The following is an 18,998-nucleotide window of genomic DNA, read 5'->3' on the forward strand; positions in this document are numbered from 1 at the left end:
CAGAATTCATGCCCGGAGAATGGGTGTAGCTGGCTGCAAGGAGCTGACATTTTCTATTTTTCTTACTTTGGAAACAAAGCTGGAGGAATTATTGAAGAGAAGAGAAACACACAACAAGCAAGCCTTTTTTTTAAAGGACTAAATGTCAAGTGAAGGTTCCAAATTGTAAGACAGGTATGAAAACTGCTTTTTTTAATGGACTTAAAAAAAAAGTTTACTAAATTGCAAGACTTCGACACTAGGGAGCTTGCCTGGTTTAGAATACAAATTTAGCACACTTGTAAAAGGCATCAGTATTCTGAATCAGTTCACCCCAAACACTACATCTCCAATTTGAACCGTAATTCAAACAGTGGTTGGGAGGGACATAGCTCTCCCCCCCCCCCATACTTGGAATGATATTATATCAGATGCCAAGGAGAGAAAAGGCTAGGCAGATAATCTTTTCTGCCTTGGTACAGATCCTCAAGAAGGGTGGGATGGCAAAAGGAGGCTGCCAGATTCTATACCCCATCCTGGACCTGAAAGCGGTACACAGGGTGACCCGGCTCTGCGCCAGCAATTGAGCTAGTGCAGATCTGAGTAGTCCCATAGAGGCTATCAGAACTCAATGGAACAAATGTTTCCTTACCTCAAGGAGACCTCTGGCTGCCTCCCTGCCCTCATGGGATACAGCAGCAGCCATTTCGACACTGCTCTACTATGGCACAGGGAGCCCCATTAGGACTGGGTTGCCCATTGGCACCACTACTGAAAAAAATCCTGAATCTTTGGATTACAGCCCAATCCTGGGTGCTTCTGCATTTGATGTCATATGCATTTTTCATTTCAGTGCTTGCATGTTTAATTGTGTACTGAATATATTTCTAAAATACAAGCAGTTTATTCATTTCACTCTCTTATGCGCAAATATTTAGAAAGCAACCCTGTCATGTTCTAAGACAACAAGGGATATATCCAAAAGGCTTTGATTTGCAGTTCAAAGCTATTAAACTCTCCCATTTACATGCAAAATATAGAACTATATATAAATGTCAACTGGCTTAAGAATATGAAGAAAAATGATCACTTAGCCATTTCAAATATGCTGACACACTAAGCTGCAGGATGGAGAGGAAATAACATTTTTTCCACAGTACATACAATTATCAATTTCTATTTAGCAAACACAAAGTGACCAATATTTATTAAACCGCAGAACGGGGATAAGTTCAGTGGCCAAACATGCAGAAAATATAAAAGCAGATAAATAATATTTTTCCAGTATTTCCTCAGCATGTCTGCTTGCAAGATAATGCATCTGAGTTTATTTTAATGTGGGAACCAGGTCTTAAAGGTGCTCTGAACTCAGAGGCAGCTCTTTGTACTGGTATTTGCTATCATACAAATAATGAGCAGCAAACCGAGAAGAGATGGAGATACTGCCTGCAACTGTATCTAGAAATGCTGCAAATACTGCATGTGTGGGATACTCATAGATTATCTACCTGGAAAGTTGATTCAAACACTCCCCACTGCAGGTATCTATCAGTCATTCACTGTTTATGAATCAGTCAAAAGCATTATGATCCATTCTTAGATCAGCTTCATAAGCTTCGGTGGTCCGTGATTCACAACAGTGTCTGACAGAATCATTTTGAAAGAGAATGTTTTTAGTTTTGCATTTTTAAGGGAGTTTTAATAAGTGATATGTGGTTTTAAACTAGGAAACATGATATATTAGGAAAAAATGGAAAATTCCATTTCCTGTTCAAGTCATTCAAATAATATGTTGATAATGTATTTTCCTAGGCCTGTGATGGAACAAATTCTTAGGGCCAAATTACATAGGATGTAGAAACCAGGATCTTTCAACACATTTTTTGCTCATTAAAAGCAGCAGTAGAAGGCCCAATTTGCATTGCAGTCCCAGCACTGAAGGAGGGACACTTTAATCCTTTCCTGCTGCCAGATTCCTCAATGCAAATCTTCCCTCTGCAAATCTTCTATTACCTGCAATGCTTGTATTGTAAAATACAAAAAATAAAAAGATACTGAGAGACTGGATCACAAGTCTCCTGTTGTCTCTTACGTCTCCCTTAAGAATATGCATCAGAAATCAAGCAGAGAGAAACAACTTCTTTATGGGGCTGTTCTCTCTCTTCCGATGGCAAACACAGGGGACGGAATTTCTAAAACTAACCTGGATTGGTTTGCTACCATCGCTGAAGTACTAATGAGAAAAAGAGCAATTCAGGTATCTTCTCACATGCCTGTCATCTTTGAAATTCCCATGAATGATACATTTTCAATTGTTGCCACACTATAAAACTTTCAGAAACTCGAGAGATCTTTGCTACTCGTACTTGGGGCCAATAAATGCTCAAAATATCGCCCAATGCAAATGGTATTGCCATTAATTATTTTCAGCGGAACCTCATCAAAATCAACTGCATCAGGCATTTTCGGTTTTTGCTCCAGAAAGTGTTTTATAGCATGCTAAGGCTGGGAAAGTAGAAGTGCAATCTTAGTGTATATCACTTCAATTTTGTAGCAAGAGACCCAGACAGCATAGAGCAAATGATAATAATTCAGATACCCTTAGGTTTGTCAGTTGTTTAAAGATAAATACATAACCATGAATCAAAGTTATTTCATTGGGACATGACATGTTCTTTGAAATGTACACTTTATCATACACTTTCCACAGCTTTTGGGGGGGGGGGGAGAGATAAGGCACAAGTTTGTTTGCCCAAAGCACTTAGCAGTGCAGTGATTTATTTAGTAGAATTGTCACGTTTGGGATGGAAAGATGTGGCTGTTTGCTGTGCCAAAAAAAGCAGCCAGTTAATAAACCATTTGGAGAGGATAAAATCGAGAAGAAACAGTGATCTTATTAAACTGGTTTTTCCCCTCCCCTCATTCTCTTCCTTGGTTGGCCTGAATGCGAATGAAACTTAATAATGTAAAGCAATAGTTCTGAAAGTGGGCAGTACCACCCCTTGGTAGCAGTGAGGCTACCTAGCAGGGCTCTAAAAGGCAAGGAGGTGGCAAGGGGTGCTGGCAGTGGTGAGATTATGGCACCAGGCTGGCAACTGGCACTCCAAAGTTCTTCCTCTGCATAGTGCTGAAATCTGTCGGAAACTATCAGAAATTTTAGTAAATACACCACCAGAGCTCATCAGACTAGCATACTGTGCTTGAGAAACTGTCATCACCGTGTGTGTGTTTTTGTCACTGAAAAGAAATGGCAGAAGCAGAAAAATCAAAGAAAAAATGCAAACAACATAGTTTGGAATATCAGAAGTATGGATTTAGAGCAGCACCAACAAACCAGCAGCTGGCAAAGTGCCTAAAGTGTGAAAAGGTCTTTTCTAATGAGGCAATGAAGCCTTCCAGACTGATTGAACATTTGAAGAAGACATAGCCTGACAAAAAGTTAAATTTCTTCAATCACTTTGTGACAAATTTCAAAAGCAGCCAGCACTGTCAGGCATGTTTTGCAATTCTTCACAACAAAACACTGATAGTTTGTGTGCATCACACAACACGCCACTGTTGATTGCTAAGTCTGGAAAGCCACATACAATTGATGACGAAATCATCCTACCAGCAATTAGTGCAGTTTTGAGTACTGTTTTGCTTAAGTCACCATACAATATAATTAAGATGATTCCTCTCAGCAACAATTCCATGCAAAGATGCATAGATGAAATAGATGAAAATGTGGAAGATAATATGCTGAGCAGTGTAAGAACAACATAACTTGCATTAAAGCTGGATTAGTCAACTTTGCCAGACAATGAATCTTTGCTTCTTGTTTATATGCTTCTTGCTCTATAAAAGACAAACATTTGGCTCAAGAGATGTTATTGGAAATGCAACTAAGAACATCTAATAAAGAGTAAACATATAGTAAGAACGTATAGTAAAGAAATCAATATTAAGGCCCTTGAGTAGTTCTTCAAAGACAAGGAAATTCTGTTAACTAACATGCTTGTGCAACTGACAGAGCACCATCAATGACTGGTTGCTACCATGGGTGTGCTGCTTTCTTGAAAAAAGCAGTGCCAAATGTCTTTATCATTCACGGTATCATTCATTAACAACATCTGGTTGCAAAAAACCTCAGTGACTGCCTGTACAAGTCATTACACACTGTCATTACTGCAGTGAAAAAAAAATGAATAAAAGCCCATGCTCTCAATGATGGACTGATTTTGGAGCTCTGTGTTGAGAATGATGGAAGATTTTGAATGTTTGTTGCTTCATACTGGCTTGTTTACCAAAAGGCAAATGTGTGTGATGCTTTTATGAGCATCTATTTGAGGCTGTTGTGGATTTTTTTGAAGAAATGAATGTGTTGTTCAGCGATGAATTCAAAGAGTTCTGGCACGGCATCACTTATCACAACTATTTGCGCCAGCACTAGGACCGCAGTGCTGATGCTGGGTCACAGTGCCAGAAGACATGGGAGGAGAGCTGCCAGCTGTAAGATTTTGGGACAGGGGAGGGTGGAGGAAGATGGAACAGAACTGGGCAGGGGAGCAGACCGTGGGATGGACTGTACCTGGGAGGAGGGTGGAGACAGTGGCAGACTCTGCTGCTGAATTCTATGACCCCTCCTAAACTGAAAAACTCAATACAAGTCTCCTCAGTTCTGCACCGGCTCAATAGTGGGTACAGATCTGAGCAGCTCCACAGGGGCTGCCATTGCTCAACATGGGGTAAGAGAATGTTTGTTCCCTTACCTTACAAGGAGGCTCCAATTGCTTCCGTGGCCCCACAGGATATAGCGGCAGCCATTTTGGTGTCACTGTAGCCTGGGATTGCGCTGCCCATGAGTCGTGCAAACTGCTATTCTGAATAATGTTTTTTATAGGGTAGAGGGCGTCAGGGATGAGTTTATAAAACCAAGTGGGCAGTGGCCCAAAAAACCAGTGATGTAAAGCATGTAAGGTATAATCCAATCACATACACAGGACATGAACTAACCAACATTCAGGCAACTTGATTTTAGTGGGAGAGTTAAGCAAATGCCTAACTTCCTCTGGCTTCTCAAAGTGTTCTTAACTTTGCTTGGATCATGTCCATCATATCAAAATTATGAAAAATAAAAATATTTTCCCATTCCCCACTGCAGAGCAGAATGAGCCACAGCCAGCAATCTATGAATTCTCCTCTACATAAGTTCCCAAAGGCATTCTGTTATTTATGCTCAAAGTTTTTAGGAGTTATATGGCTCAGGCATTTTCTAGAGTGAATAAAAGTAATGTTCCATTGATTGATTTTAAGGGCAGATTCTGGTGGCAGATTAGTATTCAACACCTGTGGTGAACAGGCCCACTTTTATTTATTTATTTATTTATTTATTTACTTACTTACTTACTTACTTACTTACTTACTTACTTAATGTATATCCCATCTTTCTCCCCGAACAGCACCCAAGGCTCACAATGCATTAAAAATACAAACACATTAAAAATACTGTACACAAAACAATAAAATATATAAAACACCATATTAAAAGCCATATTAAAACTGGCCACTGGTAAAAGTCTTTTGTCATTGAAGTCTTTGCAAACCTTAGCTTTTGTGTCCATGTATAGTCTTTGAAACCATGGTTCGCAAAGACCCAAACTTTTGTAGAAACTGGCTTTGCAAAAGCTCAACACGGTTCCAGATCAAACTTTGAACACTTGTGTTTCCCTACATTGGGGCAAATATTTTATTTATTTTATTTTATTTTAGAAATTTGTATCCCGCCTTTCTATCCAATGAAGGACACTTAAGGCAGCTCACAATTAAAAACATATTTAAAACATAAAATATATATGAATATATATATGCCCCCTGGTAAAAGACCTCCCTAAATAAATAGATCTTAAGCCCCTGCCGAAAGGACTCTAAAGAGGAAGCTGTTCAATTCCAGGGGGAGGGAGTTCCATAGATGAGGAACCACCACTGAGAAGGCCCTCTTTCTTGCTGCCTCACCTCCGCTAGTGGCGGCACAGTCAGAAAGGCCCCCTCTGATGACCTGTATGGATTGTATATATATTAATAATATCCTTGAAGGATATTTGCTAATATCACAAAGCAAAAATGAGGTGAACGTGTGGCAAGTTCTAACTAATTTATACTCCAAGAAAAAGAACACACACTTTACTGCAAGTACTTTAACATATATTTTCTGGGCAGTCATCTGAAAGTTAGGGGCATCTAATTTTCAAAAGTGCATTATTATGCCATAAAGACAAATAGATCATGAAAGACTAAATGGCTGCTATCTCATGCCAAAAAAGCAATTAGAAAATTGGATCAAGGAATTAATGTGGGCACGTTACACCTGTCAGCAGTAATAAGTATTTTGACACAAGCAGAATAAAATTTGACACAGTGCACCAATAATACTGATCTGATCCGTGAAGTATTTAAAATGCAAATAACTATGCATCACTTCAGTATTGCCAAACTCAAATATTTTAATGCTATTCTTATCACAATTTGTCTATAAATAAAAAGGACTCTTTGAGCAGCTTGAGTAAGTCACCCCTTTACAGATAATGATAATTTACACTAACGCAAAATTTCATTCTTAATCACGTTATTAACACTGTATTTATCTGGTGAACACCAACTAACATAAACACGATTGCTTTGTATGTAAGCAATCAAGTGTGTTGATTTGATGCAATTAACACAGCAATCTCAAGTCCTCACAGCTGCTTCTTACAGTTCAGCTTGCAACAAACTCTAAGCAATTTTTTTCCCCTGAAGAATCAAACATCACAGAAAAAGAATGAATACGCAAACAACTGGTCTCAATATTTAAAGTGTTTGACATGTTAATTGAACCTTTCTGCTGGTGTACCTACCATTGCTCCCAGCATAATACTGGTACAATGGCATAATGCCAACATGAAACCTCATTGGAAAAGCCGCTGACCTGCTCCATCCAAGACATTTACATGCTCATACCGCAAGTTTCGGGTTAGAGTAGGCAGCGATTATGACATACGATTAGACAGTAGACTGTTATTTGGGGGGGAAAATTGATCAAAAAGTTCACATTTTTATTTATTTAGTTCATTTATAAAGTTCCTTTTTTATCAGGCTCCTTCCTCCTGGCCTGGGCAGACCAACTCCGGTCTGCTGAAACACAGGCGCAGAGCCAAGGAGTTCCATTGCCCACCAGCTGCTGTTTACCTGGGGTAAGGGAGTGATTGCTCCCTTTAGGAGACTTCCAGAGATATCCCACCTATAAGACACAGCGGTCACCATTTTGTGATTTGTAGCCCTGGCGCCAGCGAGGATAGGATTGACCTGTTATACAGTACTGGCTGAGTAGTCTGCTGTTTTCCACTTCTCTATCTTCTTACTGAGTTCAGTATTTCTGATGTCAATTCTTGGATTAAACTTTGTTGCTATAGATACTTAAGGAATGTGCATTGTAAAGGAAGCAGCAAGGATAAAAAAATTCATGAGCATTTTGACTGAAGTCCTGAATATAGTTATGGAGGGGCAATTCCACTAAAATAATAATAAAAAACTTATTGATACCTAATTGTCAGCTGGATACTACTTTATCTACATGGTCTTTTGTTATCAAAATAGGTATAAATGTGATAGCTCCATCTCAATCAGAGGCTCCTCAAAGTCTCCCTGTAGAGCAGGGATTTTCAACATTTTTCTTCTCATGGCACACAGACCTCTATAATCTTCTCTATGGTCTTTGCCTCTTGTGATGTCATTTCCAGGAGACTCTTCCAGGTTCTGCCACTCTGTTTCGAGGGCAACTGTAGTAAGAAATTGTCCCTCCACTGGCAGAGCCGGTGAAGGAAGAGGTGCCAAAAATTCATTACACAGACAGTTGCCCTAGAAACAGAGCTGCAGAACCTTGAAGAGTTTTTCAGCGATTTTCAATGCTATGCTCCCAACTTCTATGGCTCACCTCTGGACCTGTTGCGGCAGACCAATGTGCAGTGGCAAAGTTGGAGTGTCCTATCCAGTGCGTGAAGCCTGGGTAAAGTAGATATAGAGGACAGACTGTTACCCATGCAGCAAATCCCCCCTCTCCACGTCGCTGAAATGGTCCAATGGAAATGCAGAAGCCAATACAGTTGGTTCCAGCGGTGTCGCAGGAGTTGGCAGAGCATGACTGTATACAGCCGCAAACTGCCTCAGGGACTTTGGCTCCAGATTTTGCCTTGAAGTTGACTCCTGAAGCCTTTTCCATAACTGGACATAGCCACATGGCAGTGGAGGTTTGGGATCAGAGTTTTCCTTCTCTCAGATGAGCTGCCTTCCCAGGCTGACGAGTCCCATCTACCTGGTGGCTGTTTAGTTAACTCTTACAACAAGTACAGCCAAACTGAGAGCCTATTCTTATCCCCCAGCTCCCAGGGGTATGTGCAGTGGCACAATGGTTGAAAATAGCATCTTTAGAGGTTCAGAATCCTTGTCAGGTCTTGTGCAACTTGGGCAGTGGAATTCTTTTACATTACTATATGTTTGACTTGCTGAAGTCTCCTGATTCTCAGCTGTCACAGTTTGGTCTTACCCATGAAAACATACCATTGCAATTGTCCACCTCTTAAGACTCTCCATATTTGTAAATCTCGCCCAAAACTATTAGTCATACACAATGGTTAATATTTAGTACAGGTTTGTTGGCTCAATTATTGAAACTGAAATAAAAAAATGAATAATTTATACATGAATGAAATTATTACCCAAAAGCTTCCACAGGAGTAAAATCTATGCTTTCGAAAGAATGTTATTCCTATTATTATTCAGAAAATAATGCAACAGGATATGCCTTCATAAACTGGGTGATAAATCTCTGTTGGTTACCAGATTTTTATTTTATTTTTTCCCCTCAGTTTTCTTCCCTTTAAATCTTTCCCTTGTAAAAAGGCAGAGAAAAGAAGACACTTTCTTTCCAACTTACTCTTAAGAACTAACTGAACATTATCAATGTTTTGCATTTCTTTACTGCAATGCTTTCCAGTTGAGACTCTCACAGTGATTTACAACTTTAATTAATTAAACTCCATCGCCCCCTATGTGGTAGGTAAGCATTATTATCTATTTTAGAGCAGTGATCTACTGAGAAGACTCTCTCCAGTGGTTTCTACAAATACTGCCACCAAAATGCAGGGAGAATTGAGCTAATTTCCCTTCTCCCACAGCTAACTCGCTCTTGTCAAAGAGGATTTATCCTCAGGGTTCATAAAATTATATCAAAGCAGCACATTATGTTCCATTTCCAGAATCCACTGAAACCTTATGGAAAAGTACAAAAGTACAGAACAGCTCTGAAAGCAGTTAAGCTCCTATGGACATTTCACTCTTAAAAAAAAAATATTACAGTGCCAATTTTAACAGAGCATGATCGTCTCTTGATGACTTCTAATCTGTTGAGCGGATTTTGCTCTAGCAAGGATATAAAATGTGTTCTACAGCACAAATAGATGGAATTGACAACAATTCAGTTTATGGCAGAGAAAACTAATATGATCCAGTATCTGGCAAAACAGATCTAAGCTTACAAAGCTGTCAACAAGAACAGCAGCTTCTGCATCGCTGTACTGAAAAACCAACATGCTAAAGTTTGTGTAAAAGGAAACAGGAGAGTTGGTCCCCAGGAAGCGTTATTTGCAGTTTTCGGAATGGTATTCAGTCACACACACACACACACACACACACACACACACACACACACACACACACACACACACACGTGACACTATTAAGAAAAACGTGGGAGATATCAAAATCCATTAATTCCCTAAAAATATCAGTAGAAGAGAATAAAGTGCACACTTAGCAATATTTTACAGCAGAAAAAAGTTGCAAATAGCACCCGCATAATAAATTAGTCCATTCTATAAATACTAAACTGTTCACAGGCAACTGAATGTAGGAAAAAATATGTGCAAAAGTAATAAAGGCAAAAGGGAGGGTTTGTTCCCACTAGTCTTGAACTATCCACATACAGATTCAAAGTTGCAGTCTTGTTCCTCCCTACCATTTTTTTTCCTAAGAGTATCATTAGTATAGGTATAACCTAATTATCCACAGATTTTTCACCTATGGTTTTATCTTTAAGTGACCCTTCCCTTCCCCCAAGCACATGAAAGAATGCAAAGGGAAGCAATTATCACCTCTTTTTTGCATTCTTTCCCTGTCCTCCACTCCTGGTGAAGGGAGGGGTCGCTGCCTGGAGTGAAGCCTTTCTGAGAGAGACTGATAGTCTGCCTGATGCCTCTGTCCTGCATTACAAAGGTCAGCAAGGGTGTTTTTAAATTGCTGACCAAAGGGACATTGTTTTTTAAAATAGATTTCCTTTACAGCAATTTTTGGCATCCACAGGGGAATGGAACCCTTGTGGATACTGAGACTCAATCTGTATTGAAAGATCTTACTATCCATACATTGTATCCAATCAGAAGAAAAATGCATTTGGGTATTTTAGAAAAGCTATTACTATTCCACCATAAATGGGAGAAAGGAAATCAATGAGACATTTCTCACATGCTGAGGAGCAAAATGTTGCCAACATTAGTTATAGTAGAATTCCCAACAGCTTAGAAGTCCAGTTATCTGACTGCACAGTGGTACCTCTTTGAAGAGTGCTACGTAAACATAATTCCATCTTATATAATTTTTATGGATGCTTAGTGGAATTTTCCTTGTACATTTGAACTAATGAGATCGAGTTGTATTAATTGTGGATTATATTAAACTTTAAATCATCCCTGCCGTTTCTTAAACGTGTAACTGTGCAGAGCCTCTGAGAAAACTCCCCCCCCCAAGTAATACGACACACATTTCAGTTGCTGATTATTATGCCTCCCACAAAGGAAAAAAACACAAGGTCCGCATGAGCTCCTGAAGCTGTTGCACAACTTGCAGCAGCCTAGAACTGTCCATTAGAAAACCATCATCATACAACTATTTTCTTATTGACAAGTATAGGCTGCTTCCAGGACTACCAGTGAGCAAAGCCTATTGGTAGTAAGGAAGGGAGAGAAACAGAAATGTTTGTTGCCATAAGGTGGGGGGAGGAGCTGCATACCAACACCATATGCAACGTGGTCAGGATAGCAGAAGATGCACTAGATCCCTGCCAATAGATACTGTAATTAGTGCAGAATGCAGCAGCCCGTGTAGTTAGAGAGGTAAGGCAGTTTGACTCTTTCGGCTGCACTGGCTGCCCATTTGTTTCCGGGCCCAATTCAAGGTGCTGGTTTTGAACTTTAAAGCCCTATACTGCTCGGGGAAAGGCTATCTTAGAAACCACCTACTCCCATACAAACTGGCTCGTCCCCTTAGGTCATCGGAGAAGGCCCTTTTACAAGTGCCACCGCCCAGGGAGGTATGTAGAGTGCGGCAAGTAATAGTGGTGTAATGGTGTAGTAATATGTATCAAGTAATAATGTAGTAGTAATATGTAGTAATAATGGCAAGTAATAGTGGTGTAGGGAGGTATGTGGAGTGCGGCAAGTAATAGTGGTTCTCAGTGGTGGCACCAACACTATGGAATTCCATCCACCTTGATCTACGAATTGCTCCCTCTCTTGTAACTTTCCAGTGAGGCCTGAAGGCATTTCTTTTTAGACAAGCCTTCTGAGTTCTTGGTCTTTTTAACATCTTCTAACATCTGGTTCACAGGCTTGGGGTTTTTTTAAAATTGCTGCTGTTGCTGCTGGGAAACTATAGGCCGGTCAGCCTAACATCCATACCCGGTAAGATGGTGGAATGCCTCATCAAAGATAGGATCTCAAAACACATAGACGAACAGGCCTTGCTGAGGGAGAGTCAGCATGGCTTCTGTAAGGGTACGTCTTGCCTCACAAACCTTATAGAATTCTTTGAAAAGGTCAACAGGCATGTGGATGCGGGAGAACCCGTGGACATTATATATCTGGACTTTCAGAAGGCGTTTGACACGGTCCCTCACCAAAGGCTACTGAAAAAACTCCACAGTCAGGGAATTAGAGGACAGGTCCTCTCGTGGATTGAGAACTGGTTGGAGGCCAGGAAGCAGAGAGTGGGTGTCAATGGGCAATTTTCACAATGGAGAGAGGTGAAAAGCGGTGTGCCCCAAGGATCTGTCCTGGGACCGGTGCTTTTCAACCTCTTCATAAATGACCTGGAGACAGGGTTGAGCAGTGAGGTGGCTAAGTTTGCAGACGACAACAAACTTTTCCGAGTGGTAAAGACCAGAAGTGATTGTGAGGAGCTCCAGAAGGATCTCTCCAGACTGGCAGAATGGGCAGCAAAATGGCAGATGCGCTTCAATGTCAGTAAGTGTAAAGTCATGCACATTGGGGCAAAAAATCAAAACTTTAGATATAGGCTGATGGGTTCTGAGCTGTCTGTGACAGATCAGGAGAGAGATCTTGGGGTGGTGGTGGACAGGTCGATGAAAGTGTCGACCCAATGTGCGGCGGCAGTGAAGAAGGCCAATTCTATGCTTGGGATCATTAGGAAGGGTATTGAGAACAAAACGGCTAGTATTATAATGCCGTTGTACAAATCTATGGTAAGGCCACACCTGGAGTATTGTGTCCAGTTCTGGTCGCCGCATCTCAAAAAAGACATAGTGGAAATGGAAAAGGTGCAAAAGAGAGCGACTAAGATGATTACGGGGCTGGGGCACCTTCCTTATGAGGAAAGGCTACGGCGTTTGGGCCTCTTCAGCCTAGAAAAGAGACGCTTGAGGGGGGACATGATTGAGACATACAAAATTATGCAGGGGATGGACAGAGTGGATAGGGAGATGCTCTTTACACTCTCACATAATACCAGAACCAGGGGACATCCACTAAAATTGAGTGTTGGGCGGGTTAGGACAGACAAAAGAAAATATTTCTTTACTCAGCGCGTGGTCGGTCTGTGGAACTCCTTGCCACACGATGTGGTGCTGGCGTCTAGCCTAGACGCCTTTAAAAGGGGATTGGACGAGTTTCTGGAGGAAAAATCCATTATGGGGTACAAGCCATGATGTGTATGCGCAACCTCCTGATTTTAGGAATGGGTTAAGTCAGAATGCCAGATGTAGGGGAGGGCACCAGGATGAGGTCTCTTGTTATCTGGTGTGCTCCCTGGGGCATTTGGTGGGCCGCTGTGAGATACAGGAAGCTGGACTAGATGGGCCTATGGCCTGATCCAGTGGGGCTGTTCTTATGTTCTTATGCTCTTTTACACTTTTTAATGTCCAACTGATGTTCTTAAGATGTTCTTTGTAAATGTGTTTTTACCTTGCTTTTAATTGTTTTTGGGTTTTTTTTATTCTTTTAAATTATTGTTGTAAGCCACCTTGGGTCCCTTCAGGGAGAAAGGCGGGATATAAATGTAGTAAACAAACCAATAAATAAATAAATAAATCCCCAGCTTACTAAAGGGATGGAAAGGGATGGGGCGGATGGAAGAGAAAGGGATGCAGAATCAAGCACTATCCCTGCTTGATGCAGCTATTGATTTTTCCTTTTGTTACCCTTTTATAGTTGATTTTGGATGAGAAATTCTGCTGCTGTTTTAGGTATGGTTTTGCTGACCTTGTTTTTAGTGTTGGATTTGATGTACTATTAGTTACCTTAAATGTCCTGCAGAACAGAAAGACAGGATCAAAATGTTTTCAAATAAATAAGAAAAACCACAAGCACAAGGTAAGAAATAAGTCTCTGCATAAAAATAGCATTTAACAACTTTAATAAAAAAGAATTTTGCCCTTTGAGAGTTTCCTAACCTGCTGCATATCGTTCAATGAACTGCTGAACAAGCATGAGATGTTAATAGTTATATATCACATTATGAACTTGTTTTGCACATTCATCTTATTAATGAATACTCCTGTAGATACTATAGGTGTTAGCCAATTTGCACCTGTCCCTTTCTCCCTTTAAAACTAAAATTCAGCTAGTTCTCTAATTAACCAGCTGTAAACAGAGTAGTAGCATAGTACGGTTTCACCATAGGCTTTCTAATGTCATTATGTTGCTATACTATACTTCTGGGGATGGACCACTTTCACTGCAATGCAGAAATTAATCTGAGAAAGAAAGAATCCCACAGTCAAATATGGATTAATACTGGATCCCTTTTAATTAATTCAAAGGCATTTTTATTAAGGGAGGACATCACTTTTGGCACTTCCTGATTTTAAGTACTTAATAGAGGCTGTGATGCATTCCATATCTATTATAAGTGAGGATAGTGAAGGTAATGCATTTCTATAATGGAAAGTAATAAAAATACACTAGAAACCTTCCATTTCCAAGAGACACCTGCTTTAAATTTATTACGGTGTGTTGAAGTCAGCCATATTACACCTATACCTTTCGTTTGGGGGAAGGAGTCTAAAATGAATGATGGTTCTCTTCTTGGACTCTTGTTACTGTTTGTAGGCTATATTCAAAGGTACCTCACAGAGACAGAAACATACTTCTGCTCCTTCAAGGTGGCCTCCAATTTCCAGTGATTTTCCCTCCCCCAACAGCAGGAACCCTCAAGAGCAGATTTTTTAGAGAGCACATGGGTACACTAGTGAAAATGGGGCAAAAAAAAACCCATTGTGCAAGGGGAGTCCAACTTGCACTACTTTAAATACAATCCTGTATCTTTTAAAACAGCACTGTAAGCATCTGAATCACCCACAGCACAATCCAACCCCCCCCCCACCGCTGCCCCTTGTGCTGGCTCCTGAGTGTTGCAAATGTGCTGTAAAGCGCATTTGTGGCTACTTGGGAGCAGGCTAGACCAGTGCATGAATGTGTGCTGGCCTAGCAGAGTCAGACCTGTGCCCGGACAGGGTGAGTTTGTGCCAGCCTGGGCAGGCCGGCACCAGGGAGTTAGAGAGGGCAGCGGGAGGGAGGAACAGATGTGAAGGAGGGACATTTTTGGGTGGTTGAGGGTGACCTGCAAGGTGGATGGACTGGCCATGGCAGCCCAGCCTAAGCAGACTTAAACAGGCTGTGAAGTTTGTGCTTGTGAAATTTCGCAGGTGCAGATCTGAGTAGCTCCCTAGGGCTGGCTATTATGTGACACAGGGTAAGGGGAATAAAATCCTCTTACTCCAAGTTGTGCCCCAACCTGCACCCACCGTGTTCTGGATTCAGTGCAGGCCAATTGGACTGCCTGTTCTACTCCGTTAGGATTGCGCCCTTGGTGGAAATTCTATGACAACTTTATTCTGGATTATTTTAAAGTGTGGACTTGAAATATGGTTCAAGCAGAATTGCTACTGCAAACACATGGTCATATGCCTAGCAAATGGATCAGAGTCAGCTTCTCCCAAAATTCTTGCAGAATAACATAACGTTCAATTTCATCAGTTATAATGAAATTCTGACTGATGACATCTAGACCAGTGGATCTCAAAATTTGGGTTTGGGGTCCCAATTTTTAGTGAGTCCCAATTTTTAGTGAGTCATGAAACTGACAAGGAAGATTAGATGATTAAATAGCCTGCTACTTGGGGGGGAGCACTGCTGCCCAATCACCATTATATGGGGTGCACTAGCAGCTGAGCAGCTTGTGAAGCAAAACTTTTATTTAGTTGGGTCCTGATGCTAAAAAGTCTGAAAACCACTGACCTAGACATTTGAGCTGATTTCCCAATACAGGACCTTTCCATGGCAGTCAAGAGGGAATCTGCTTTGAAGTCAATAGCTGGAATCCAAAGAGTGACTTTCAACACAAGCCTAGCTGCCCATGTGCACCAGAACAAGGAGAAGCACATGCTGGACATGCTAAGTTCTTCACTGAGCAGTGCAGGTGAGAGGTAAGGGCAGAGGAGGCCAGTGACAGGGTGGAGCAGATTGTGTCCGGGTGGGATTGTGATCAGCAGTACCAGCACACGACGCAACCTATCCCCCTTCCTGGGCCCAATCTGCCAACACAAAGCAACCCAGACTTGCACAACTGAGCTAGCACAGATCTCATTTGCTCCACTGCAGCTGCCGGAGCTTACCCCAGGTCAGGAGAACAAATGTCCCCTTACCTCAGGAAGGCCTCCCACCTGCTAAATTCCCTCGTGGGATGCAGTACAAGCCGTGCTGGTGCTGCTGAATCTGTGTGAGGGAATTTGAGCTGGATTGGGCTGCCCAATGGCTCGGTCTTTTAGGGGCTCAGGTACCCAGAGTGGATTTTTTTTCCGACTTGCTTCCTTTGGATAACAGACCTCTATACCATGTCATAAACCGCTTTTGAAACCTGAGTTCCTCACGAGGTTTTCTTGAGGCATGCTTGGGGAGGGGGAGGTGCTGTTCAGGAGACACAAATTCCAAGTCCCACTGAACGCTTAATACTTTAGGGTCTTTTCACTGTAGCATGTTTAGATGAAATTGTTTAGCAACAAGGAAGAGATGAGATCAACACTCATTTACATGCTGAATATTTTAAATACTGTTGGATACATTCACAAAGATACATACTTCAAAAATGAAGGTGAAGATCTTCCTTTAACTGACTTTCATACCCCACAGTACATGAAAACAAAGTAAAGAAGCATGAAAAGAGTATATTTCAGTTGTGGTCTTCGCCTATTATGCATTTTTAAGTACTTAATCCAAATAGCCTCCTCACAATATTTATAGATTATAAATAGGGAAGATGTTTATTTTCCTAGTGCATAGTAGATTTAATTCTTACACTTGTAAGTCTTCAGGGGATGGAACTAGAGGACATTTAATATAGCTATACTATTTATTATTGTCATAATCTTTATTTTATGTTTGTAATAATGTTTCCTTAAAATCGGTAAAATTATAAGCACAACTCTTCCTGCTTTGCAACATCTTTTCTCTGAGATAGTTGAAATGGGTCATTTATTTTGCAGATGGAAAGAAACAGATGGAAGAGTGATACTAATTGTGATACAATATAAATGTAGGGTATTATATAAGGTCGCAACTTTGGTAAGAATATGCAACACATGTTGGAACCTTTGTGCCAGGTCTTCTGCAAGATGGTAGTTGCACTCCTCTACAGCAGTGGTCTTCATCCCTTTTCATGCCACCAATGAATGGTGGCATGAAATCAATCAATCAATCAATCAATCAATCAATCAATCAATCAATGCCAACATCAATCAATCAATCAAACAATCAATCAAACAATCAATCAAGAGACTGGGGCCCCCACAGTCTATCCCACACTTCTCCCAGGATCCTATCCACCCACCCCAACCCCATTGCCACCCACTCCCTCTCCCTGTAATGCCCTCCCAGCACTGTTCACTGTAACCAAATATTAGAGAGAGCTGAAAAAGATAGCATGAAGCCTGACACTTGTGAAAGCTATTGTTGCACAATTGCAAAGAACCTGAGCGGGACTGGGACACAATCTTCTGGTACTTGAAGGGGTTCGTTAGATGCCTCCCCCTTTATCTAGTGGTGCTCTAGTTCAATGGTCTTCAAGCTTTTTTATTCCTATACAGTGCTGCGACCCCACCACTGACGCTTCATGACTCCATTAGGGTCCCAACCCCAAGGTTGAAGAGTATATTTCAGTTGTGTAATGCTCCACAGCAAGGGTGGCCAAACCATGGCTCGGGTGCCACACACAACAATTTGACATATAATGTGCAGCTCTCAGAAATACGTTAGTTGAGCTCCTTTGGGCATCACAATTAGTATATAAAGTAAATAAGAAATTATCTAGCTTTATAGTTATTTATCGAGTATAAAATAAGAGTCGTCCACTGGATCAAAATGTAAGTTTAGTATTCTTGATGAATAAATATATTTAAGAATTTAATTGCTTCTTAAATTATGAGACTCTGAAGCATCTCTCTAGCGGCTCTCAAACATCTGAAGTTTATCACATGTGGCTGTTACGTTAAGTAAGCGTGGTCACTCCTAGTCAATTGCATCTAGTCCTTTTTGCTCATGTGCCAGTAATCCATCCTGCTTCTGTACACAGAAGTGCCCTGTTTCAAAACAGGGACCATTTCTCAATAGTAAGTTTCCTCTGCCAGTAGTGACAGCAGCTGTGAATGTTACAAGATACTGGGGTCCAGCTGCCCTTTTGAGAAAGCAGAGTGAGAGACTGCAAGAATCTCACATTTGTGGAATATGTTCTGTGACCAGGAAAACAGAAGACCTGCGTAAACTTGGCAGGTGCCACAGTATTGAAAGGCTTAACTGGATGCACTACGGTGATTATAATGATGTAACAGTTCCTCACCAACACTGCATTCTACCTAATTAGTCCCACATCACACCACAATTAAGGAGTAAGGTGCAAAGAATGTAGTTTTAGTCATCAAAGTCAGAAAGATAGCCATGAAACAGAAACCAACAACAAAATCCACTCTAAACTAAGCAAAAAGAAAAAAAAAATCTGGCTACAACTTTGGCAGATGTCTGTCTGTTACCACAACCTGCTTATTATCATTTTAACAGTACAGTAAAATAGTTTTTGTTTCCTGATTTATGCTCAAAGAGTTAGTGCAGTCACCACACAACTTGAATTTCCATTAAAAAATCTGAATTTCTCATTTAACTTACAAACAGAAAATTCACGTGTCTGTATTTTTAGGCAGAAACCACAAGAGCCCACTCCTTGTTCCTGATGGTAACTAAGGGCCCAATCCTATCCAATTTTCCAGTGCTGGTCTGCTGTACCAATGGGGTGTGCACTGCATCCTGTGGTGGGGAGGCAGTCACAGAGACCTCCTCAAGGTAAGGGAACATTCGTTGGGGCTGCATTGCACTTTGGGACTGAATTGTGGCTGCACCAGTGCTGGAAAGCTGGATAGGACTGGGCCCTAAATCTTTCTATATCAGCTTTCCACCAGGACACAGGGACATGATGTACATCTTCCTGCTCAGTAATAGTCTACTTGTCTTCTCAATGTTTCCATCTGCCTGATTTCTTTCAAAACCTTCTTGAGATTTGAATTTTAACTAGCCAATAGGTGAGAATGCTATAACCGAGGATCCCAGGGGTTGCTCAATGACTGAGGTTGTATTCCTATACACACCTTAAGGTAAGCTCCACTGAACATA

The 18,998-nt window shown here is 41.0% G+C and overlaps 1 protein-coding gene across 2 annotated transcripts in view; it reads right to left on the reverse strand.

Annotated features, from left to right (window-relative positions):
- The window catches only part of ATRNL1 (attractin like 1), a 702,039-nt gene that overhangs the window by 89,529 nt on the left and 593,512 nt on the right, over nt 1-18,998 (reverse strand). The gene's annotated exons all lie outside the window — the stretch shown is intronic.

Source organism: Tiliqua scincoides, chromosome 3, assembly GCF_035046505.1.
Source record: "Tiliqua scincoides isolate rTilSci1 chromosome 3, rTilSci1.hap2, whole genome shotgun sequence".
Taxonomy (NCBI): domain Eukaryota; kingdom Metazoa; phylum Chordata; class Lepidosauria; order Squamata; family Scincidae; genus Tiliqua; species Tiliqua scincoides.